We start from the raw sequence: 12,066 nt of genomic DNA on the forward strand, positions 1-12,066 counted from the left end.
CCCCTGCAGTGAGTTACACGCATGAGTTGAAGCCCTAGTGTCAATACACCAGAACGCAGAAGTCACCAATAAGTTGGTTTCTATAACACAAGATTCGAAATTACCTTTCTTGGATTCCAGATACTGAGGATAGTTCCTCTTCCAGTGGCCGGTATGTTTGCAGAAGTGACATGCATCTGCTGTCCTGTCCTTCTTCTGCTTCTTGGACTTGGTAGTCTTCTTCTGAGGCTTCTTTGCCTTCCTCTTTTTCTTGCCCGTTTTGTTAGCTTCAACAAGCCTCACCACAGGCTCATCCTTCTTAAGTAAGTCCTCGGCCCTTTGCAACATATTGCTTAGCTCTTGGATGCTGACGTTCAGCTTGTTCATATTGTAGTTTAATATGAACCCATTGAAAGAAGAGGGCAAGGAATTCAGAATGGCATCTTCTTGAGTTCCAAGATCTAGCCCGGATCCAAGGGCTTCCAGCTCGTTAATGTAACCCATCATCTGAAGACAATGGTTGTGGACTTTTTGCCCCTTGGACATCTGAGCGGTCATGAACATTTTCAAGACCTTTTGCCGAGTAGAACGGTTCTGCTCTTCATACATTGTTTTCAGACTGTCCAATATGTCCATAGCGAGATCGATCTGATCGAACTGCCTCTGTATTGAGTTGTCCAAAGAAGTAACGACATAGCAGCGGGCTAGGGAGTTTTTATCCACCCATTCTTGGAATTCTCTCCTACGAGCTTCAGAAGCCCTATCACCCGGACGTTCCGGGGCAGGAGACTTGACTACCTTGTCCAATTTTTCAGATGTTAAAACCAGCATTAGGTTATGGTACCAGTCGGCATAGTTTGGGCCCTTAAGCTTGTTGTCGTCAAGAAGCTTTGCAAATTGTCCGTTTGCCATTTTCTGATAAAACAGCAAATATTAGTCCACAACCTTATTTGATTCATGTTCAAGTCATAGATATGGATTTTAATCTATGTTCCATTCCCATTTTTCATCTCTGAGTTTTCCCTCCTGCTCAGGGACGGAGACAGCGACTTGTCTCTGGAAATGTGGGAAACCACATAGGGTGCATGGAGCCAACTGTTTCAGCTGCAAAACCCCACCACCTTTCTGTGAAGAATCACATCCACTCATCATATGAGTTTTCCCTTTGGCCTCTGCCAGACAAGGTTCAGAGCCATTTTCAGGTAAACCTTTCTGTCCAGTGAGTGCTTACCCATCATATTCGTGAACGCCAAGGTACCGTGAGAGAGTTCCCATTTTCTGGTGAAGCCCCTCCCACATCGGTCTATGACGCCCCTATCATCTTATGAAACACTTAGACAAGCCCAGTAGCAAATGGATAGCCCATTTTCTGGTGCATTTCCTCATTACGGAAGGACCCATCCTCATGCTAATATTTACTGGAGGGAACAAGAATTACGCCCTAGTTTATTTTAGGTCAAACCAGAGTGGCTCCCACTGACTTTCATAAAGCCAGTTTCCGGTAGGCCTAAATCGGCTAGGGTTCCGCACGTAACCTCTTTAGGAGGTGTGGGGCCCACCATTGAGGGAGGTCATCAAATGACCAATAGGGACACCATGGCAATGATGTGCATTCAGCCATGGTGTGCGCAAGAGCCACTATCGAATCTGCATGGGCCAAGCACTTATGGTCCACGAACGTAGCACATCACACAAATCCATGCTAAAAGCCCACTTAACCCTTAAAGATATATGGGTTGAACCATTCGGCCCATATACCTAGATAATATTAATGGTTAATATTATGGATTTAAAATGAGCTTCAAATGGGCTTTACAGATAATTAATTGATTGGATCAATTTATCCCTACATGTGATGTATGGATGTGTGATGTGCTACGTACATGGGCCATAAGTACTTGGCCCATGCTCAATCGATAGTGGCTCTTTCGCACACCATGGCTGAATGCACATCATTGCCATGGTGTCCCTTTTGGTCATTGGATGACCTCCCTCAGTGGTGGGCCCCACACCTCATCATGAGGTCTCGTGCGGAACCCTAGCGGATTTAGGCCCACCAAAATCTGGCTTTTTGAAAGTCAGTGGGAACCACTTTGGTTTGACCTAAAGATAGAAACTAGGGCGTAATTATCTGTTCCCTCATATGATGAGTGGATATGATCCTTCACAGAAAGGTGGTGGGGTTATGCAGCTGAAACAGTTGGCCTCATGCACCCTTTGTGATTTCCCACATTTCCAGAGACAACCCGTAGTCTCCGTCACTGAGAAAGGAGGGAAATCTCAGAGATGAATAAATGGAAATGGATCGTAGATTAAAATCCATATCTATGAAATGAACATGAATCAAATTAGGTTGTGGATGTTTGCTCTTTTATCAGAAAATGGCAAACGGATCATTTGCAAAGCTACTTGATGACAACAAGTTGAAAGGCCCAAACTATGCTGACTGGTACAGGAACCTTATGTTGGTCTTAACCTCTGAGAAATTGGACAAGGTAGCAAAGAATCCTGCCCCGGATCGTCCGGGAGATAGGGCTTCTGAGGCCCGAAGAAGAGAATACCAAGAATGGGAGGAGAAAAACTCCCTTGCCCGCTGCTATATCATTGCCTCCTTGGACAATCCAATTCAAAGGCAGTTCGATCGGATCGAACTTGCTAAGGATGTATTGGACAGTCTTAGGACAATGTACGAAGAGCAGAATCGTTCTACTCGGCAGAAGGTCTTGAAACAGTTCATGACCGCGCAGATGTCCAAGGGCCAACAAGTTCACGACCATTGTCTCCAGATGATGGGCTATATCAACGAACTAGAGGCTCTTGGATCCGGGCTGGATCTGAAAACTCAGATCGATGCTATTCTCAACTCTCTGCCTCCATCCTTTAATCCATTCATCATGAACTACAACATGAACAAGCTGAACGTCAGCTTGCAGGAACTCAGCAATATGTTGCAGAGGGCCGAACAATTGATTAAAAAGGATGAGCCCATTGCCATGCTTGTTGAAACTGGCAAATCGGGCAAGAAAAGGAAGGCAAAAAGAAAGCCCCAGAAAAAGGCTACCAAACCCAAGAAACAGAGGAAAGACAAGGCATCAGATGCCTGTCATTTTTGTATGAAGATCGGCCACTGGAAAAGGAATTGTCCTGCCTACCTGGAATCCAAGAAAGGTAACTTCGAAACTTGTGTTATAGAAACCATTTTGGTGGTAGCTTCTGCGTCCTAGTGTATTGACTCCGGGGCTTCAACTCATGCGTGTAACTCACTGCAGGGGTTCAAGGTAAGCAAAAGGCTGAGTGAAGGAGAAGTCACACTCTACTTGGGGACTACTGCAACTGTTGCAGCCGCGGCCATAGGGACCTTGGAATTATATTTTAGAGAATGAATAATTGTACTGAAAGATTGTCTTTATGTACAAAATTTAAGAAGAAATTTGATTAATATCTCAAAACTGTGTGCAGATGGTTATTCTGTCTTCTTTAGTAATACGATTACTATTAAAAGAAACAACAGATTCATCGCATACGGGGAACTGGAGAACGGTCTCTATGTTCTACATCCTTCTCTAGAAACTAACATAACCGAAACTACGTCGGCGGAAAACCCCAAGAAGAGAGCCCGTGATACACTTAATCCCACGTGTCTGTGGCATTACCGACTTGGCCACATCGGTGTTGACCGAATCACAAGATTGGTAAAGGATGGTCCTTTAGATTTTCTAACTGTAGAAGATCTTCCCACTTGTGAGCCTTGCCTACAAGGCAAGATGACGAAACGGCCATTTAACGGTAAGCCTGAAAGATGTACAGGCACACTTGACCTAATACATACTGATGTATGTGGTCCCTTGAGTGTTAGGACACGAAATCAACACGTGTATTTCATCACCTTCACAGATGATTTTTCACGATATGATTACGTGTACCTAATGAGACACAAGTCTGAATCCTTTGAAAAGTTCAAGGAGTTTAGACAAGAGGTCGAGAAACAGTTAGGGAGAGAAATTAAAGCCCTTCGATCAGATCGAGGTGGCGAATATCTCTCTGACGAATTCAAGGATTACTTAAAGAACAATGGGATAGTATCACAATTAGCTCCTCCTACTACACCACAACTTAACGGGGTTTCAGAGAGGAGGAATAGGACCCTATTAGATATGGTCCGGTCACTTCTCATACACTCAGAGTTACCCACATCCTTTTGGGGTTACGCATTAGAGACTGCGATATACGTACTGAATCGGGTTCCAACCAAATTAGTTCCGAATACTCCATATGAACTTTGGACCGGAAAGAAACCAAGTGTCAGATACGTGAAGATTTGGGGTTGTCCAGCACACGTTAAAAGAACGAGTACAGACAAGTTGGAATATAGGACCAGCCGTTGCCTATTTGTAGGCTACCCAAAAGGCTCTGTAGGTTACCTTTTCTACGACCCAAGTGAGAAGAAAGTGTTCTGCAGTCGAAATGCGCAATTCTTGGAAACCGACTATATCCTGGACACCCATCGTCAGGAAGTTGTTCTTGATGAGGAGAGCTCAGGAGCAGTGGGAGATGTCCCACAAGTTCCAGGTAGTGACCAACCTAGAAGATCCACTCGGGTATCCAGGCCACCAGTCCGTTATGGTTATGACCAGGATAGTTACCTGGTGGAAACCTTGACTAGTGAGGAGGATCCCGTGACTTACGCGAAAGCTATGTTGGACATAGAATCCCAGAAGTGGGTGGAGGCCATGAGAGCAGAGATGGACTCAATGGAGACCAATGGAGTTTGGACTCTAGTAGATCCGCCCTCTGGGGTAAAGGCAATCGGTTGCAAATGGATTTACAAGAGGAAGAAGGGCCCCGATGGTAAGGTTGAGACCTTCAAGGCTCGTCTGGTGGCGAAAGGGTACACTCAGAAAGAGGGCATCGATTATGAGGAAACCTTTTCGCCTGTGGCCATGCTTAAATCCATTAGGATCCTGCTAGCTGTAGCAGCATACCATGATTTTGAGATTTGGCAGATGGATGTCAAAACTACATTCCTGAATGGAGATCTTACTGAAGATATCTATATGCAGCAGCCGCAAGGCTTCGTTGCTGCAGGTCAGGAAAACATGGTATGTAAACTTAATAGATCCATTTATGGACTTAAGCAAGCTTCTAAAAGTTGGAACATCCGTTTTGACTCTGCTGTCAAATCGTTTGACTTCGAGCAGAATCCGGATGAACCCTGTGTCTACAGGAAGTTCAGTGGAGATAAGGTTACCTTCTTGGTTCTATATGTAGATGGCATTCTACTCATTGGGAATGATGTAAGAATGTTAACTACGGTGAAACTATGGCTTTCGCAGCAATTCTCCATGAAAAATCTTGGAGAAGCCTCCTATATACTGGGTCTTCGACTCTATAGAGATAGATCGAAGCAGATAATTGGATTATCCCAATCTGCTTATATTGACAAAATAGTCAAAAGATACAGCATGGAAAACTCCAAGAAAGGAAATGTTCCTTTCAGGCACGGAGTCACTCTCACCAAGAAGATGTCAACCAAGACTTCTGAGGAGATTGATGGCATGAGAGACGTTCCCTATGCCTCTGCCGTAGGGAGCGTCATGTATGCCATGCTGTGCACTCGTCCTGACATTGCTCAGGCAGTGAGTGTAGTAAGCAGATTTCAGGCCGACCCAGGGCAGGAGCATTGGACTACTGTGAAAAACATACTTAAGTACCTTCGAAAGACAAAAGAGTTTTGTGTGGTGTTCGACGGTAGCTCACTACAGATCCAGGGGATTACCGATGCCGATTTCCAGTCAGACCCAGATTCTTGAAAGTCTACATCTGGATATGTTTTCACGATAGGATCGTGTGTTGTTTGCTGGAAAAGCAGCAAACAGGGGTCCACTACAGACTCCACGACCGAGGCCGAGTACTCTGGAATAGGTGGCTGGAAAACAGAGGGTAAAAGTTTCCTGTCAGAAATCGGTAATATAATATAAGGAGCATTACCTGACTGTTGTAGCTCTGGAGAACCATTCAATGCTGCAACGGTTTCCTGCAATTTAGCACTCAAGGTTAACTCCTCTTTCTAAGGATGCTTAGTAATGGAAATTCCGAATCCCTCCTTCCCACCAAGTTCAAAAACTTCCTCCTTCTCTTGCTCCTCCTTCTTGGATTTTGCAAAGCGGCTAGGAAAGTGTGGAGTTGTCACTTTGGCTTGGGGTTGTTCACTGCTTGTATCTTGAGTTTGGGGTGGAGGTGCTTCCTTTTCTATTTCTTCTTCAATTGTATTCTTAGGCACTTCCTTGCTAGGCCTATTCAGCTCCCTTCCGCTTCTTAAAGTGATTGCACTAGCATTCTGCTTAGGATCGACCATGGTCTGGGAGGGTTGCCTTCCTGATACTTGAGATTCCATTCGATGCATAGCAGTTGCCAATTGGCTGACTTGATTCTCCAAGTTTCGGATGCTTGTCCTTGTCTTCTGTTGAAATTGTTGAGTGTTAGTTGCAAACGCTTTAACAATTTCATCTAGAGACATACCTGGGTTAGACGAAGAATATTGTGGAGCCAGTGGTCTAGACTGATATTGTTAGTGGAAGCCGAAGGGCTGGCTCCATTGCTAAGGTTAGGATGATCCCTCCATCCTACATTGTAGGTATTTAAGTAAGGATCGTATCTCTTCTGTGGGAAGCCTCCAACATCATTGGCTTGTTCATAGGGTTCATCTTGAAGTGTAGGGCACATGTCGGTTGGATTGAAGGGATGAGAGATCCATCCTATGGACGCCCAAAGATTGCGGAATAAGGGGCAAATTTCAAAAATTTTATCTCTCCCTTCAACTCGGAATTGTATTCCCTATTTAGAAAATCATATTTTCAAGGATCAATCTTGAACCATAAACTGAACCAGATCTGAACCAAAAGGAGTGGAGAGGATTATACCTGATACGGAGAAATACCAAAAGGAGTGGAGAGGATTTTCCAAAAGATTGAGATCAAGATCAAATCTTGATTGCTCCCAAGAACTGGAGATCGAACTGAAGGAATGGCAATGGCAGGAAGGTGGCGGCAGGAGAGAATTCACAGTATGCAGGAAATCTCTCAATCTCTCTTTCTTTAAGAGAAGAATGCTGTTGATGATGTAAAAGTCTGCCGCCCCCTTCCCCTTTTATAATCTCAAAGGGATCAGCTCCTAATCAGATTAGGAGTTGCTAATCCAAATCATATTTGGGTTAGAAGTCCCTTAGTGATAAGGGATAATCCTTATCTTATCTGCAAATCAGATCAGCTATCTCCTAATGTAATTAGGAGGTTTCCAGATCTAAATCTTATTTAGATCTTGGACTCTCTGAGTGGATAGGGTCTAAGCCCAATCCTTTTAGCTGACCCACTTCAGAATTCGCCCCCTTTAAATGACTGATCAAATCAGCCCAGTTCGAAATGAGCTTAAGGCCCATTAAGGTTATGTACTCAAAAACCTTCCAAATTGCTGCCCAGTTGGGCTTCCTTGTATAACGTGGGACCCAAGCATTGATCTACACATCAGCCACATGGGTTCAGCCCAGCCTTTGTTACAAGGCCTTGCCGAATGCACGGCTAAAAACAGTGTACCCCCTGAAACCCATCAAATGGGCTCTACGGGCCCAACACTTACCCTAAGTGGTCCCTGGGCCAAGCCACCTTGTAACACCTAGAGACTGTGGGCAGATGCAAGATTAGCCCATCAGGTATTAACCTCAATGGTCTTACACTTAACCTCTCAGCCCATAATGATCATACACTGCCCGACAAGAGAGGACCTCTCCCTCGGCTGCAAGGAACAGTGTTGCACTCTCCACTTATATGGATCCCGGGAATTAAAACCTTCTTGCAAACAATTTAGAAACCATACATATATACTTTTATATCTTATATAAAATATATTTTGCAAAACAAATCTCAACGTTTGAAATCGGCTGCCGGCAGTCTTGGTTTCCATCAGTGAGAGTGCATCCCCGATCATTTCCATTGTCCGACAAAGGGGCTGATCCTGTCACTATGATCACCCACTCAGATGAATTCTCGGACTGTCCCAACATACCCACGTTTTGACCCCCGCTAAGGATCTCACTGATAGGTACATCAAAGACAACCCAATCCGACACCTAGTGTAGTATCATAATCGAGTCTAGGGGTCGGGTGTAACTTTCCAGTTTTGCCCATCAATCTCCAAGGTCCAGGGCAATACTGGAAATCTGGTCTAGTTCAAAGATTCAATTAATCCTACACTGTATGTGCCTAGGGTCTCACCCTGGCAGCTGAGACAGGCCACTCCAACCGACTTGGTGGCACCACAGTGTCAGCCTTGTCAGGATAGGTCTCCCCAGACCGACCCACTGGCTGTGAACATTCTAAACTAACACGAGTCTCATTAAGTGTCCAGTTTAAGGGTATTACACAGAAACATACCAAGGGAACATGAATCAAATATGTATCTTTATTTATTTACAATAAACTCATAAAGTACATCATTCTGATTGAAGCTAAGGGCATACAAAACTGTCTAACAGCTCCCACTTGCACTTAGGTCCAATCAGGTACTAGCCGGAGTCCCATGCTTTCCACGTGTTTCTCAAACACTTTCCGTGATAGTGGCTTTGTCAATGGGTCTGCTACATTCTCTGCTGATGCTACCTCTTTACACTATCCTCCCGTAGGTCCAGCATTGTCATACAACAGTGGAATGGGTGATGTGCTGAATTCCAAATTCAGGAATGAACACATTCATTCATAAGGCAGCCTCACTTACGGCAATGCTTTCGGCTTGGGTTGTGGACTATTAATTTGCTACTTAGGACCCCTGTTTGCTGACTTTCAGGAAACAATACACGATCCTATCGTGAAAACATATCCAGATGTAGATTTTCTATCATCTGGGTCTGACTGGAAATCGGCATCTGTAAACCCCTGGATCTGTAGTGAGCTACCGTCGAACACCAGGCAAAACTCTTTTGTCCTTCGAAGGTACTTAAGTATATTTTTCACAGCAGTCCAATGCTCCTGCCCTGGGTTGGCCTGAAATCTGCTTACTACACTCACTGCCTGAGCTATGTCAGGATGAGTGCACAGCATGGCATACATGATGCTCCCTACGGCTGAGGCATAAGGAATGTCTTTCATGCCATCAATCTCCTCAGAAGTCTTGGGAGACATCTTCTTGGAGAGAGTGACTCCGTGCCTGAAAGGAACATTTCCTTTCTTGGAGTTTTCCATGTTGTATCTTTTGACTATTTTGTCAATGTAAGCAGATTGGGATAATCCTATTCTCCTCTTCGATCTATCTCTATAGAGTCGAAGACCCAGTATATAGGAGGCTTCTCCAAGATCTTTCATGGAGAATTGCTGCGAAAGCCATACTTTCACCGTAGTTAACATTCCTACATCATTCCCAATGAGTAGAATGTCATCTTCAGTAAGATCTCCATTCAGGAATGCAGTTTTGACATCCATCTGCCAAATCTCATAATCATGGTATGCTGCTACAGATAGCAGGATCCTAATGGATTTAAGCATGGCCACAGGCGAAAAGGTTTCCTCATAATCGATGCCCTCTTTCTGAGTGTACCCTTTCGCCACCAGACGAGCCTTGAAGGTCTCAACTTTACCATCGGGGCTCTTCTTCCTCTTGTAAATCCATTTGCGACATTACCGGTGATCTTCTCTAGTAGCCTTAGCGCACCACAAGAAGAGCAACTTGTGCAGGTTCTCAAGAAGCATAAGACGGCTATCGGTTGGATGATTGCAAATATCAAAGGAATGAGCCCGTCTACATGCATGCATCGCATCTTACTTGAAGAGCAAGCAAAACCTTCCTGTCTACCACAAAGAAGGCTGAACCCACCCATGATGGATGGAAGGGGAAAGCACTAGAAGTTGCAACCACAAGAGTTAGAGGGTGCAGTTTATGGTGATTAAAAACAGGGAAGTTTGTTTTTTCTTTTTCTTTTTGTTTTTTCATTTATAGTTTAGTTGTTTCTGCCCTTTCTTTGCATTTTACCCTACATTGGGGACAATGTAAGTTTTAAGTGTGGGGGAGGGGATTTAGGTTAGAATTTAGGTTGCATTTCAAAATTTAATTTAGGTTGTGTTTTTCTGCATTTGTTCAAAAAAAAAAAAACCCAACTCTTTTGGGAATCAATTGAAAAAATGTTCTAGGACAACTCTTGTGAATTTGGTAAAGAAATATGATTAGGGAATATAGGATTCACCTGAGGCCACTCCCTCTTTAAGCTAGTCCTAAATCCTGGTTTAAGTAAATAGGGTATATATTTTATCAAGCAATTCAATTGATAGGACAAAGCATAAAATGCACCTACCAACCAAGCAATTCAATAGTAGGATGGAGCATAAAATGCACCTACTGGCCAACAATTCAATTAGTAGGACGGAGCATAAAATGCACCTATTGACCAAGTAATCCTAAAAGTGGGATGGAACATAAAATGCACCCACTAACTAAGTCCTAAAAGTGAGATGGAGGATAAAATGCACTCACTTCCACCAAGGAGAGGAAAAGGAAAAAGAGAGTGGATCAAAAAAAAAACAAAAGGGAGAGAGAGAGAGGAGATAAAAATATTTTCCCTAGTTTACTACCTGGTTTGTAGTAGCAGAAATTGGATTGGTTGATGGGTGAGTCATGTATAACCTGGTCATGTTGATTTAACGATTTGCAATAGTTAACCTAGAACATTTGTGGAAAAAGATGAAGGAAGATTGAGTTTAAAGATTGGTAGAATAGTTTGCTTAGTGGCTTAAGTTCTGTCTTTGATAGCTATAGTTATAACCCTAGCAAGCGCACTAGTGTCAAGTAGTATAAAAATATCGTTCTCACGAGGATTTAACAAAATAAGTATTAGAACTACAGCCTTCCTTGATTATTTGGACAATCGAATTTCAGATTTGAAGTAAAAACTAATGAAAAGCAGAAAAAGAAAAACAAGAGCAGAAGTAACCAATGCTGAAGTATGTAACGATTGATTGAATTCGCTAGGACTTTTGGTCCACCTAACCATTCCAATGAATATTAATGTATGAGATTACCCGAGATAATTTATCATTCCCATAAGCTGAAGTCTTTCCAATTTTATTTAATATTCTCTCTCGAGATATACTAAAACTGCTTCTATCAGGTAACCATTCAATCTCTCGATTAGAGTTCTCAAGGTAGATGTGCATTAAGTTCAAGGAAAAACTATTACATTTAGATGAATCATGTGTATATACCCCTATATACCATTCAATTCGCACCATGAATTATGTGGTCTACTATATGAATTCCTCTCTCGATTCATTCACATAAACCTAATCAATTAAGAGATAGTCACTCCTAATAGCATTAAGCAAGATAACTCATAGATTATATGGAAATCACGATCTTGGATAAATCAGAATAAAAATATATTCATTGTTATGATTATGCTTTTCATAGTCCTAGCTACAAATAAATCATTTCATACTAGAGGAAATAAAATAAACAAGAGGAAAGAAAGAACTCATGGTGTCGCCCTTAGAGCTAAGGTCTCCTCTTCTCCTTGCCGCCACCTTCTTCTTGCAGTCTTCTTGCTTTCTTGATTGATTGCTCATCTGCTTCTTGATGGAATTCTTTCATGATAGATAGCTTGATTGATTCATGCCTAAAGCTGGTCTCCCCCCCCCCCCTTTATATAGCTTTAGGAGGAGGGGCTCTCTCCAACTCCTCTTAGGAGATTATCCACAAAATTAGAAAGTCCTAATCTAATCCTATTCTTATCTCTTTATCTAGTGAACTCAATCTCTTTATCTTTCTAGGATTACACCACAAATTTAAATCTGATAGGACTCTTCTCAGTTTCTTTTTCTTGCATTCATATTAGGCTTCCTCTGCAAATTGGGCTGCCGCAAGGCTTCTCTGTAAGTTGGACTTCTACTGCGAATTGGGCCTTCCTACAAAATTGCCCCGACTTCGGGCCCAGATTTGACTTCTATGCAGGCCGAATCTGTGAAAGCCGAAAACAAGAAAGTTGTATTTTTCTCTCTTATCTTTCCAGTGAGTCTTGAATTAGCCCAATCGGATCTCGGATACGAGAGTTAG

The sequence above is a fragment of the Nelumbo nucifera genome, chromosome 8 (genome assembly GCF_055504915.1).
Source record: "Nelumbo nucifera cultivar China Antique chromosome 8, China Antique-T2T, whole genome shotgun sequence".
Classification (NCBI taxonomy): domain Eukaryota; kingdom Viridiplantae; phylum Streptophyta; class Magnoliopsida; order Proteales; family Nelumbonaceae; genus Nelumbo; species Nelumbo nucifera.